General features: G+C 39.6%; 1 protein-coding gene across 1 annotated transcript in view; it reads right to left on the bottom strand.

The window, feature by feature from the left end:
- The window catches only part of LOC124156026 (transforming growth factor-beta-induced protein ig-h3-like), a 44,343-nt gene that overhangs the window by 12,095 nt on the left and 17,086 nt on the right, over positions 1-15,162 (bottom strand). The window lies entirely within an intron of this gene.

Here is a 15,162-nt window from a genome sequence, read left to right on the forward strand (position 1 = left end):
TGTTATTCATAATTTGTTGGGACAAAATACAATATGGACAGTATTTTTTCTCAAATTCAGGTTTTAAAAAGACCACAAATATGAACATTAGTATTGACCGCTATATATTGACCAATTCTTGCCATAAAAATATTAAATAATAATTATATTAATTAAGTAAATATTAGACAGCCATAAATATCCCCATTTATTCATTCTCTGTAAGCAGTGGCGTAGCCAGGGGGGGGGGGGGGGGGGGGGGGGGGAAATCCAGGGGATCCGGACCCCCCTGCTGAAATATAAAAACTCAATAATTTTTCTTCATAAAAGGAAACAACCTATTGAAAAATCATGAATTCACAAAATATTTTTTTAACAAATGAAGTTTTTTCAATTATGAAAAGTGTTAAATTAGTTTCAAAACATTACTTACTGACGCGTTTTTCAAAATTTTCCCCTCTGGTTTGGGACCCCCCCCCCCCCCCGGACAAAATTCCTGGCTATGTCCCTGTCCGTAAGTTTAAGCAAGTAAAGTTGAAAGTTTCCGCCCACTAGTACAGTCAGTAGGTGAGATCGTTAGAATTCTTCACTCGTTTAGGAGTCACTTTTCACTAAGGGAGGTAATTACTCACGGCGAAGTCTGCCTACATAGAAGAAAATAGGAATAAAGCAAAGCAACGAGTCAACCGAGAGCGATGCGAGGAGGAGAAGACTAACTGAGAAGTGGAGGACCACTCTCTAGGAGCCCGTGACATCATCAACTTACCCGCGAAAGGGTTAAGGCCGTCAATTTTTCGTCGCACATATCTCGAGAAGTAGGCGATGGGTCGGAAAGTGGCGAAGTATAGATCCCTTTATTTTTCTGATTATAGCACAACCGGCAATAACAAGAAAACGGTGAAAGACCCAATTGAATGCATCATTGAGAGGGAGGGTGTGAACCCCAATTTGAATATTCTTTCATCCTTTCAGCATGGTCAATCAGCTCTACACGAAGGTAGAGTTGCTGAAAATTGGTCACCCGTTCGGCTTTAGCTCGTGACGTAATCAACTGATCAGTGAAAGGGTTAATTTTCTCCGTCGATTTCTCGTCGCAAATAGCTAGTTAAGTAAAGGAAGAATATAAGAATAGAAAACTAAGGCTCCCTTCATTTTTCGAACTCTAGCAAAATTGGTAACAAAAAATATTAGTAGATGATGACACCATTCTTTCGTACTTCCAGCTTTTCAATCTGTTCCTCCACTGTAAATCTTAGATTCTGGCCCAACCGGACCCTTCCTTTCCCCCCCAAATTGAGCGATATGGAAATAGAGGGAATCAGGCTTGACACGGCATTTTCAATCGGTTCCACACGGACGTGGACTTGCTGAAAACCCTCTCGGATTGAGCTCGTGACATAAGCAACTTATCAACGAAAGGGTTAACTACGTCGATTTCTCGTCGCGAATAGCTAGATAGGTAGGCGAGGAACACAAAAAATAATCTCTTCATTTTTCGAACTCTAACAAAATCGGCAATAAAAAAATATGAGTGGATGACACCATTCTTTCGTAGTTCCAGCATTTCAATCAGTTCCAGCGCTACAGTGATAATTCTTGGGCGAGTGGATCCTTCCCTTTTCCATCAAATGAAAGAGCTAGAGGTAGAGAGAGAGAATCTTGACTGACACGGCATTTTCAATCTTCCTCATGGACGAGGAATCGCTGAAAAGCGGGGACCCTCTAAGATTGAGCTCGTGACATATGCAACTTATCAGCGGAAGGGTTAGCTCCGTCAATTTCTCGTCGCGAATATCTAGGTAGGTAGGCGAGGAACGCAAAAAATAATATCTTCATTTTTCGAATTCTAACATGGTTGAAAATTTAAAAAAAAATATTATTGGATGACACCATTCTTTCGTCCTTCTAACATTCCAATCTGTTCTTCCACTGCAGTGGTAAATCTTGGGCATGTGGATCCTTCCCTTTTCCCCCAAATAAAAGAGGGAGCGGTAGAGAGAGAGAGAATCTGGCCTGACACGGATTCTGGCCCTCGAGCAGTTAATGAGGATGTGTTGGAGAGGGGCGACGCAATTGGCGGCTATGCCACCACACACACGCACGCTCCATGTGAAAGAGACCTTTATGGGTGGCGAGGAGAGAGAGAGAGGCTTGTTGGGGTGGTGCTGAGGGCAGCCTGCGTTGGAAATGACTGTGAGCATCGCTGCTTCTCCGTCGGGTGATGAGCCTATAGAGAAGGGGGCGCCAAAGCGACCCCGAAGTCACCGATTCGCAAGCGGCACCCATTCACTAACGCACTCACTCACATCGCGCATTCACTCACTCTGCGATTCAACTCGTAGGTTGATTTGGTTGGGTGAGGGCGGACGGACTTAGTCAATTGTGCACGACAGATTCGGGTGGTAAATAATCAAGCAGTCTGTTGTTTTTCACTAGTTAATGTGGTTTTACTCCGCTGCAATGATTTCGTCGTCCCAGATGCATTTATCCCATAAAACATTAAGGTAAATTAAGGTACATTAAGGAGGTATTAAACTAAAAAGTCCACGAACTAAAAGTAAACTAATATATTTACGATAAGTCTTACTGGAAATGAAAGTTCAGCGGCCTTGGATTGGAAAACGGGTGGAGTAGCTTTTGAAAAGTCGCAAGTAATTCCTTTTTGATTTTCTTTAATTGCCCCACTTTTACTCAGGAAATTGTGAATTTTTGAAATAAAAAATCAAATCTCCTAATTAAGTTAAAATAATCAGCCAGTCTATCGTATTTCACTAGTTAATGAGGGTAGAATGTTAATTAAACGAGGGAGGGGAAGGGAGAGATTAGGATTTTTAGATGGATTGAAAGGGAAAGTAGGCATTACAGTGAATTGAAGAAGGCATTGTTGGAAGGAAAGGGAGGCTCCCAGATTTCTTCTTTAGTGCTCCATGGAAACCTACCTTAATCGGTAGAATACTATAATAAAAAAATAAATGGTTTTACTCCTCTGCATTGATTTCACAAAGCTGAAAAATGAGTTTGACTTCTGGCAATTTTTTCATTTATAAAGGAAAAATAATATCGGTACACAAGTAGATAACTAATTACTCTATTTTCCGCCAATATGCGGGCTAATTCGTTTAGATTACACTTAAAATAGGAGGTTTTCTTCATAATTTCATATCCGAATGCCAACTTTCAAGCGGTTTATACACTTGGTTATTACCACTACTGATAGAAAAATCCAAAATGTCCTCAGGATATAATGATAAAAGGGTGCTAAAGATTACTTCCCATGGAAAATTTTGAATGTACCAAACAATAGCTATTTTCCAATTCATGGGGGCTGGACATTTCTTTCTAGCAATAATTATTTGAAATTTATTCGAGGGTATTTGGTAGTTTGTATAATATGGTACCAGTGGCACTGAAAAAATTGAGAAGCATATTTTTCGGATTTTTCAGATCACGCCCTTGCAACCTTAAACCAATTGCACGAAGATGAGGGAGTGAGACTTTAATGTAAACGATTTCTACAAAGTACTGGGGTTATTTATCTGATAAATACGAGCTAAACTTAAGACAATAGAAGCCACGATTGTAATTGTCACTAATCTTCGAGATGAGAGCAAAAAAGCGAGCGACAATTATTCCTGACCAACGATCTTCGCTTCTATGGCGCAGCAGTAAGCCACACCGGGCCTCGAAATGTCTGCGGAAGTGAACGCCGGCCCAGCTGGGGTCAGAGGGTCGTGGTGTGCAAGGCATCGCGCGTGACTCTACATTTGCATAATAAAGAGGATGGAACCTAAACACTCGCGCTGCATAAAGCGTTCACGTCGGTCACGCTCCCACTAGGAAACGGAAAGGTTAGGGTTCCAAATCCCTGCTCAGTGTGAGTTGAGGACTAAGTTGGGTAAGAGCTGATGAACGCTAAGGAGAAGTCTGGAAGTCCATGTATTATTGAAGTTTCGAGGAATTTTTATCGTTGATATAAATTCCTCGAAATCAAATTTTGGCCCAAACGATAAAAATCGATTTCACATTGTCCGGAGGGCCACAATGTTGCACGTCACTTTTCAACCACATCAATAGAATTTAAAAAAACAAATATATGATTTCAAAGTGCAATAATCATTATTGGTTTAAAAGTGTAACCAATCAATAAAATAGTTGACATTGTTTATTCTTTAATAGTGTGTCGATATTTCGTTCTCGATAAAATGTTTTCTTTAGCTTCTGGAGGCCGCAAGAAATTAGCCGGCAGGCCGCGGATTGAAGACCTTTGCTCTATATCTACACAATACCCTGCGAGCCGCCTTTAGGGTATCTACATCTACATAATACCCTGCGAGCCACCTCTAGGGTGTTTGGCAGGGGGAATCCTTCTTCATCCTTCAATATGCTATGTCTCACTTTCCACCCGGCTATCGAATACGTATCAATTTACCCTCCAAAATGTATATATTGCCTATGGATTCATACCAATCCTGAAATATTATGAATGATTTTACCTGAGCACGGATGGTGTCGGTATTACGTCAACACACTCTAGTGGCTAGGAAAACTAATTCCATTGCTGCGCATGAGGCAGTTGGGTATTCGGGAAGCGACCGTGTAATTTGGGTTTTGATCTCCATCAATTTCCTCCGTAGTGAAACTATTAAGTCACTGCTATTATTGACTTCAAATTACTCTAAAAACCCACTTAAAGGTACTGGACAGTTGGCATATTGATTTAATATTTCCTTGATGATCACAACACGTTGAAGCAATTTTTCCTGGTGTTTCAGTAACATTAGTTATCCCTTATCAACACATGAACGGAGTTCAACAGTTTTATGGTCTGAATAAATCATAATATTCCTGAAAAAAATACCATTAATACAAGTAAACTTGCACTAAAAGTGGGATTAAAATGTGAAACAATCTTTACAACGGAAAATTGCCGTGGGAAAATTGGGATCGTTGGGACAATTAAAGAAGAGATTTCACTCTTGCTCAATTGGTTTTCTTCGTAATGTATTGGTCGTTAAACGTAAGCCATTATCGTGAAAATTTTCGGGACTATAGAGTACGATTTGGCTACAATTGTCAGTATCTCACATCTGAAAATTTTACCTCCATATTTTCTGTAATTTAGCATTTTTTATTTGAGGTGCAAGTAAATGTTGATAACATTGATAAAGGTTTGAATTTTATACGCTAAGCATTTCAAAAGGATTGCCAAAGTTTGAAGCAAGTAATAAGCCATCAAAAAATTTAATGCTGCCAGTTGAGCGGGTATGATACAGGCTGTTGTGGAGTATTTCAAGTCGGTAATAACCCAATGATTATCGTGAATGGTAAAGGATAGAATTTAATTTTAAAAATTAAACTAAAATAAAAAACTGTCCTCAATCACCTTTCTGAGGACCTATTTTCAGTATGTGGGTTCTCTTCACTTGTTAACACTGATGCGCATTGACTGATAGTGATTACTTCAGGGTTTTTACGACGGATAGAATAACATTACCGAAGTGTCTATGGTGTGTTATGCAAAACGATGTCTTCTCAGTGACGTCATGGCAAAGTTAGCAGTGCCGGAACGCGTTTTCCTTAAATTTTTTACGAGTGAAATATTACTATGTGTGTTTTTTTATCACAAGTTATTATTTTCATTTTATTACAAAAGTTTTTGTTTTGGCTAATGTATAAATTAGAAATTTTGAGGCAAAAATAAAAAAAAGTGCTGTTTGACCACCATGTCTTTCGTTAACCAGTGCCAGCACCATGACACCACCGGGTGGAAGTTCTTAATATTGCTTAAATGAGACTATAATAATTCCACAGGATATATGTTAAAACGACGCGTTTTGTTGTTACAAACTCGATTATCAAGTGCAACTTGAAACCCCGTCGTGTTAACATAAATCCTGTGGAAATATTGCAGTGCCTCATTTAACTATCATTACCGAAGATTACGCAGTGACTTGGAAATTCCCTATCCGTGAGACTCGGAGGAATTGGTCATTTCCCTTGCTGTAAATGAAGGCATTGATTGGAATTCTATTTAAACCATTCTAACCTCAATGCCTAGGGTGTCCAAAATATGCGTCGTTATGCGTCAGAGGAGGGACTAGAGTGTGTTGACCGGCCCCTCACGCATCCGGTACCGACCACCTCTAAATCACCTTCCCTTTTATCCGAAACTCCATACACTTTCGCTTCTCCTCCCTCCCTCACTCGTCCTCAACCTCGACGAAGGTTGAAACCCTCATCCTAAAAAGCTATTATTCCCAACATCGAACGCCTTGTCAAAAACGAATAATTACGGGAGAGCATACACACCTCAGAGCCTTTAATGCACTTAAAATAACCGGTTTTGTGGACAAGGCGAGATGCCCGCAGGCCTAAAAGGCCTCGGTAACCTTCAGGCATTCATTTTAAGTAATCGGTGGTTGCATTCCGTGCAATACCCGGATTCTAATCTGAGATTCAAGGTAAACAGGCCAACTTTGTCTAAGCAGTGAGAAAAAATTTGAAATTTTTGAAAAACCCTTAAATCTGAAGCCAATACACAAAAGCAAACGCTTTTGCATATTTTTCCAGTGTGTTTTCTCAGACGCGAGAAATTGGAATATTTGCCAACAAGTTTAATGGAGGTAAAACACGCAACGAAAGAAGACGGGTCGATGAAGTGCGACTTGACCTCTAAAATGCGTCATTGCGTCTTTCATGACGTACGCTTAAACGTAGTTGCCAGTTTTTGTCACTATTCTTCCTACACTTTCTTCCTACACTCTATTCTTCTACACTATATTCTTCCTACACTTCTCTTCTCATTGCGTCTTTTATGACGTACGCTTAAACGTAGTTACCAGTTATTGTCACTATTCTTCCTACACTTTCTTCAATGAAACAAGTGACTGTCGCTGTCAACCGTCGCCGCCAAGTAAACAATTTACCGACCTTGATAAATAGAATAGTTTGGTGCACGAATATTACAAAATAGGATCCTCGAAACGGCCTCCAAATGTGATGCCACCCACCGCGCATTTAAATGGGTTTACAAAAGTCGCCACTCGAGTCGCTGACGGACAAATTGATCCTAGTCTCACGGGGATATAAGTAATAATTAGGGATATTAACCGAAATATATACACATGGTGATGTGATATATGAAATTCATTACTTTCCTCGCATTAACAAACATAATAATGCAAAATATAGGGAAAAAAGTGGATCGCATTGCACTCATCATTGCCGCGGACATTAAAAAAAATGATTAAAATGCGACCGAAGTGGCAACAGAAATCACCCATCTATGGGATGGAATTGGGCCTCCTCTACGCAGTCCCCTTGGTTTGGTGACTGCAGTGAAGACAAACTTTTTTATTTCCAATGACATGACTTTAACGAGGCCTACCGATATTCAAAAAGAGGGGAGGCCAAAACCTCGATAAATTGAAAGAAGACAGTCATGCCAAGGAGATGGGGGCTCGTCCCCAAAAAGCACAGCTGCTTCAAAGGCAAAGAAAGGTCGTTGGGAACACGAGTCAAATATCCAAATCGTGCGCACGAATTTAAAATCACGCATGGACGGAATATCAGACTAGCAATGAGGTGGATCCGAAGATGTGCAAATATCCCTAACGGCCGTCAAAAAAACACAGAAAAATCGAGAGCCAAATCCGCCAAGGAATGATCCGAAGAACGGTCCCCATTTTCTGCGAAGCGAAAAGTAGTTGGACATCCATAAAAATTCAATTCAGCCCATTTTACGTGAATGTCATTTTTAGCCAATTTTATCTTCTGCTACGTTCAAATACGTTTTATTGTCACAATCAGAGGTAGCAAATGTTACAAAAATTACATAATAAAATAAATTCTTCATTATTTATTCTGTAAATATAAAGGATCTTCAAATTTATTTGTCAGCCCAAACATGAACTAAGGCTGAATGGCTTTTGGTCCCAACATCAGATTGTATTTATAACGCAGCATCGCATTTTGAAGAACGGTTAACAAGCCAGCGAAAACTTTTGCTTACTTTTTCAGACAGCTTTCTAAAATGCAGAAAATTCGAATCTTTTCCAACTTTTCCTTAAATTACTACTGCTATGGCAGATGTTGGAAACAACTTCATTTCGTTCTGATTCCTTGCCAGTCAAAGCCGATTTAAAAGAATTGTGTAAGCTAATGAGTAGAATTGTGCTACGTGATATGACGCCGGGTTTAGGTCGGAGCACCTTTCATTGCGACTGCTGATTTCCTAAGATACATCTCGCCGATGATGGAAGAGGGTTTTCCCAAAATATATTTCGATACTTACAGTGACGGTCTCATTTTTTTACTAATATTTTGCTGTGGTGGTCAATTTTGGGCTAAAATTTCTTGCTTTTCTGCAGCAAGCCTTAAATATATTCAAGCAAACATAACACAGAGGTGGCTGCGCAGAAACCAAAACCTGAACCCCAACCCCATTGATACTCATAGATTTTGAATTACTATGGAATATTAAAAAAAAATATAAATATTAATATCCTCAAACATTTACTCTATTCAAATTATTATATTTTTCCTCTTCTGTTAATATCAAATTAAAAAGTTGAAATAAAAATTAAAGTTGACAGAAATAAGGTAAAAGAACCGCTTTCGTCGGAATGAGCCAATCGAAAAACGCAAGACCCCGGATAGTGCCATTTCGATCTTGTTCGCCTTGGAGAATGACGCCTCGGTAACTTAACTGGCTAAAGCACTCGACCGGAAATCGGGGGATCCGGGTTCGAATCCCGGTCAAGGCGAATGATTTTTTCTCTGTGGATCTTTCGCACGATTGTGCATTGCGGGTGACTCCCGAAAAAGTTACCACCGCGGCTAGTCCCGGTATACTTTCAACAATTTCTCTACACATCGGCCTTTACGTTGAGAGAGCCAGCCCACTTGCCCTACACATTCTGGCTCACCCGATTGAGAGAAAGATAGCACATCGACGAAGAGCACCCCTAGGGTTGATTGCAGGCTTTTACGCCGGCAAGAGCAGGGAGGGATGGCGGCCACTAGACATGCAGATGAGCGGACTGCGAAGTGGCCGTCGAGTGCACGAAACATGACGTAAGTGCGCGCATATTGGCCCCGTATCCATTTGCACCCGAGTGTCTAATGCATCGCGTCCCTCGCAGAGGTCAACGGGGGAACCTCCGGGACAGGCGACCGTGGGTTGGAGGAGGATCATAGCGGCACTTCTAAGGGACCACCCCGATTCTCTGAATCACCATAAACCAATTTCCAAGAGGACAGACTCTAGATTTTATGCGGGAGCGGGCGATGTTTGTGGGCAGCCGATTCCCTGACCTTCACTCCCTTAGCAGTTAATTTTTCCTAGTAAATGGCCTCAAGGTTTCATAGGTATTCATGCTCTTGTTGGAGCAAGCTGTGTTTACCGAGGAAAAAATAAAAATATAAGTAAATTTGAAGGTGAGTAACGAAGCACGTATAAAATGATTATTTGTTTATATGATTATTTGAATATATATTCTTCTAAATGCACTTCCATCGACTGATGGCCACAACTCATCTTTCCGTAAGAAACTTTCTGATAATTGCATTTGAAAATCCTCATATTTAAGCACGTTTTGATGGCACAATCCGTCTAAGCACTGGAGTTTTTTTTATTCATACTAAAGTAGACATGTCATTTTCACAACAAAAAAAACTTACAAAATATTCGAAATAAATTAAGATTTATGATGAAAATAAAGCAATAGCACGTCACTTGGTTATTTCTTAATCTGCTAGCAAATGAATCCTGTAAATGGAATCAAACCAAAAAGTTGGTATATATGTTGAAAAATATCAAATTTAAACCTTTCAAGATTGACTTGTCCTCATTATGCCCAAATTTTTGTTGTTAACCTCAATGGGCATCGAAAATACTTGTTTAAATGAGATAAGCGAAATATATTTGCGATAGATTGCGCATTAGACAATATACATCCTTACCCACCGTAAGGATACAATGACCGAATTATTAAGAAGCGCTTTGCCTGAAGGGTTTTTATCTCCCTCCACGAAGCTATTCACTGAATTGTACTTCATGCTCACCAAAATCCGCACCATTACCATGTTCTAAGTGGCGCAACTATGGCCATCCCGTGAGCGGCCTGCTTTGGCCTCTATGACCGACATTACCATCTAACACTCAGGATTCATAAACGCCCTATTGTCATTTTACGTAGAGTAATGCGGAGTATTTTGACATTTCCCATGGGATGTCGCAGAAATTCAGCATCTATCTCCGTGTTCATGGCAAACAGAAAACACAGCGAGATGGCGACCAAAGGCTGAGGTAATTAGTACCATTGAGGGTGGAAAGGTAAGACAGAGTAGAGAAAAATATGACGAAGTTGGATCCCTCGATTTCCGGCCGAGTGCTTTAGCCAGTTAAGCTACCGAGGCGTCATTTTCCCCTGTGGAAATTTGTGGACTATACCGGACAAGGTGGTATGGACTGCTGAGCATATGATGCGACTAGGGATCCGGGTTCGAATCCCGGTCAAGGCGAATGATTTTTCCTCTGTGGATTTTTCGCACTATTTGTGCATTGCGGGTGACTCCGTAAAAAGCTATCACCGTGGCTAGTCCCGGTATACCTTAATAAGTCCAGAGCGAACACCTCTAGTGTTCAAAAGTTCGGGCTTTGCTCTCCGGCTGTGGCGCCATGCGCACGACCTGGACTGCTAGTCGCATCATATGCTCAGCAGTCCATACCACCTTGTCCGGTATAGTCCACAAATTTCCATGGGATCCGGGTTCGAATCCCGGTCAAGGCGAATGATTTTTCCTCTGTGGAATTTTCGCACTATTTGTGCATTGCGGGTGACTCCGTCAAAAGTTATCACCGTGGCTAGTCCCGGTATACTTTAATATGACGAAGTTGTTAACTAGCTAAAAATAGGAATGCACCGAGTTGACATAACGTCTCCATCCACGTACCTGTGCCTTCTACACGACATCCAAATAGTGGTTGGGGTTCCTCGGAAATAACAACTCTAATTTCTTACATGAAATGATGAGAGAAAAGAAAAGAAATAGAAAAGAGATTAAATTAATTCAACTTAAACGAGGGATAAAAAAAAATTAAAATGTGCTATACAGCATTGCTATAAGACGGCATCGAGCTGACATATGTATCTTTTCGGTTCACGATTATTTGGGAAGGAGTCGGTGCATTGCTCGGAGCATTCCTTTTTTTAGTTATTCAACAACTTCCAAATATTTTTATTTAGTGAATGTAAAAAATTGAAACGTAAATGAATAGCACAAGATATATTTTTGGCAAAACGGCCTTGGATTCAGGTAGAGCAATAAATAATTGTTGATCAAAACTTAAGTCACCACGCGCCATTCCGACGGTTCATTAGAATAGAGTGAACGAGATGCATGAATACATATTTTATAACCATTAATTGAAAGCAAGCACAAACATTTGGCTTTATTATTATAACATAAACGATTAATTAGATTCGACGAAATATTCGTCGATGTATAATAAAATTCGACGATGTCGACGAAAATAAATTTAGTATGAATGACCAGCCTGAGACCTAAAAAATAGATATCTTTATAAATAAAAGAAATTAAAATTGAACAATGATAATTTATCATTAATTTCATTGTTCTCACACTCAGTTAGACGCATATTTTTTTAAGAAACCACATGTACGTTAAAGTATATCAATTTTGCGTATCCACGGTAGCGGTTAAGGTATTGTTAAGTGGTTGATTCCTTTCTTATGTTTATCGCTTGCTATGTTTTTCAATTTAGACATCAAGAACTTCCTCGTATTTTGTGGGAGGAAGACAAGGTTTTCAAGAACAACCAACGACGAAGAACGGCGATAAGATTGAAATTACCGGTTCCTCCCGCGGTAGGTAATGTGAGTCACAGTCGTGCTCGTAGCTGACATCCTGTTACATCACCGCCATAAAAAATGGATTCATTCATCCATATGGCGCGTTGAGCGACGAAAAGAGTTCGATGGGTTCTTATGACCTTCAAATGGGTGAAATTTATGCAAGGGGAAAGGCAGGATCATCATATCTATAGCGATACAATCGCCTCTTTGTTTAGTCTCTGCATGGAAAACGCATTTCAATCCCATACACGAGAACAAAAGCAGGCTTGAAAGCTGTTGTAAATAATGCTTTCAATAAATTACTTCATTCGATTAATCAGTTGTAACTTATGAAAAACTGAAAAATATTCCAAGATTAAAGATCCAAGTTACGCCCGCTACTATTTATTATTGTAATTTATTTGTTTTCAAATTTAAACAATCATTAAAAACTCTTTGAGAGATTGTGGCTATTTTCAAAGTATTAAGAGCCAAACTTTTGATTTCCAAGAAGGTAACATAGCTGAATAACTATTGTAAAATGTAATAAATTTAATGTCACTGAGCGGATTAAAGTCGAACTCGGGGCAATCTAAGATACTGTAAAGATACTACTAGGAGAGTTACGAAAAGAGAACACGAAGTATATCTCGTTTCAAATCATAATCAATCACGGTTTCGACTAATAAACATTCTCGTAAACTGAATTCCCTGGGAATTACTGTTATAAAAAGTCCTAAGGGTTTCCAGTTATGTTTGATAAAAAGCAAAAAGACACAACGGCATTCCCCAACGTGTGCATTTATGTGCTTCATCCTATGCTCAACATATAGTGAAATCCTAGGCGACGTCGCAGGTCACTGAGGCTAAAACGTTTGTGACAAATTCTTCGAAATTCTTGGAATGGAGCACGGTATTGAACATCGCAAAAGTGCTAAGAGGAAAAGCTTTTAAGCATAAGATTTTATCACTGATCTTTGCGGAGAAACCCAAAAAAAAACAAGGGAATTTACTTCTATGGTGTCTCAACTCCGTAAGGTAGGGAGGTTTCTGTCAAGGGAAAGAATGGAGATGGCAATTTTCAGAAAGTCTGGCTCCGTGATACAATCACAACGAAAGGAATTCTACCAGTCGAGGTAAATTCACATGGGGCATTTAAACATCCTGTAAGTCCCTGATCCCCACTTCCCTCTTAAATTCCCAGGGATGTCTACTCCTTCACTCTATCTATGAATCATGATTTCTGCTGTCACCGGTCGGTACATTACTTAAAAAAAGTGCTTAAGAAACATATTATATAGGAGAATACCATACATGCATTACACATAGGGGAACAACAACTGTAAATCGACCGATTCGAAGTATTTAAGATGTTTTTCGGCGCAAAATAAAGGACGAGAATGAATGCGATAGTCGAGCTCGGGGATAGTTTGACTCGGACTAGGTAAAATCGGATCTTCATGTAGAGTAAATAACTTATTATACTTGATACTACCAATGCATCTGCTTGCATTATTAGAAATGTTATAACTCGCGCATGAATCACTTACTAACTTTACGCTAACTTTTCGTTTTCTTTCACTAACAAATAGTTTTATTTGAATGGTAGCATGTTCGTGTCCTTAGTACTCTCTTAGTTTCTGGTCTGACTGTGTGGCGTTGTCCTTCGTACTTGGGCTGTGACCGGCAAGCCATTGCGTTTCCGATGAAGGCTAGGAATAGTGTTGCAGGCGTGGTGTGGAATCACCCCGTGCCGTACACCCTAATCATGGCTTGCACGGTGTCTCGTAAATGTAGATCTAGATCTGTGACTTGACTCAGACTGGCAGCTGGCGACCATCCCATATCATTAGAAGGAAACCACATGCCAAAGAAATGCATACTTTAAAGTAAAACCACACGGCAACAACATCCACCCATATTTCCAGAATATTCGTCAGAGCCCCTCTTCCCTCTCCCCTTTCTCTTTGTGCCACCTGACTGAGGGAGCACACGCTAATGACGTTCCCCTCTACAGGTCCCCGTAACGGGACCCTCCACCCCTCTCATGCACACGCGAATAAGGAAACGGCCTCAAAGTCATCTGACGAGGCAATTGGCCTGCGCATAAAATTTGCGTGAAGGTGAACATTTCGGGGGTGGCACAACGTGCGCAATAGCATATTCACAGCTGAAGCTGACATGTGGTAGTTTTTGATCATAATCTTTGTTTTGTTTGCCTTTTTTGCGTTTACCGTGGCATCATATAATATTAACTTTATCTTATAGTAGCTGGAACGCTTACTTGCATTTGAGTGGAACTTTGCACAGGTGTTCATTTTAAAAATTCCTGGATAAAAATGAAAAAAAAAACTCCACCGAGATGGTAACATAGATATAAAATAAAGTTGGAGCCTTAAGGAGAATGTTATAATATACGATAACAATAAATTTCATTACAAGTACATTTTTCTTCCAAAATATGAAATGATTATAATGCGCAAAAATAGTGCAATAGGATAATATTTTTTCATAAAATGGATGATCTCCAGATTCTGAAACCTCTATTCATAGGTTTTGAACAAAATATAAGACACCAATAGTCATCTATCATATCAGTAAAATGACCTACGTACAATTTTATTATTATACATTTTTTTTCTAGTTATAAAAATATTCCGAATTTTTAAATATATATCGTTGGCACTTTCAAGCCTTTCTAAGATTATTTACCATCTAATAAATTAGATTTAAAATGACTTATCAAGTACGTTCAACATAACCGCTTAAGCATCCGAGGTAGGCAGACAAGTTCAGGCGTTATATTATTAATATGAAAATCATAGCAAAGCAAATTGGTTAAAAATATTAGAACGTTCAACTTGTAACCTCAAAGTGAGGAATTCTTTCATTTTGGTTCTCAAGCACTCTATAAGATTAACTATACAACATAAACCCGTCATTGAGGGGGTCGGAGGAAGAGGTACATCGCTTTTGCATCCATTCAGTCTTGGTGATCCGATGAACTGATTGGTACACTACTCCCCGCAAATTCTCCCTGCTCCGAACCATTTCCTTCTGATTCAGCAAGCCTCACGATCAGTCAACGATCTCCAGGAAATGTGCCTAAGAAACGCAGTGTATGTGATATGACACGGGATAGTGCCTTGATACATACATTCCATCCTTCGCTGGTGAGGAACTTGGATATGGAAATATTTATAGTGTCATCATAAATTTTATTCAATTAATGAAGAGTTTTCATTCATTCAACGAGCAAAAATACTGATTTCGGAAACAACCTTGGAGGAGTCAACGCTAAGCCTTCCAGAAGTCACCTGCTAGT

This window comes from Ischnura elegans, chromosome 3 (genome assembly GCF_921293095.1).
Source record: "Ischnura elegans chromosome 3, ioIscEleg1.1, whole genome shotgun sequence".
Taxonomy (NCBI): Eukaryota; Metazoa; Arthropoda; class Insecta; order Odonata; family Coenagrionidae; genus Ischnura; species Ischnura elegans.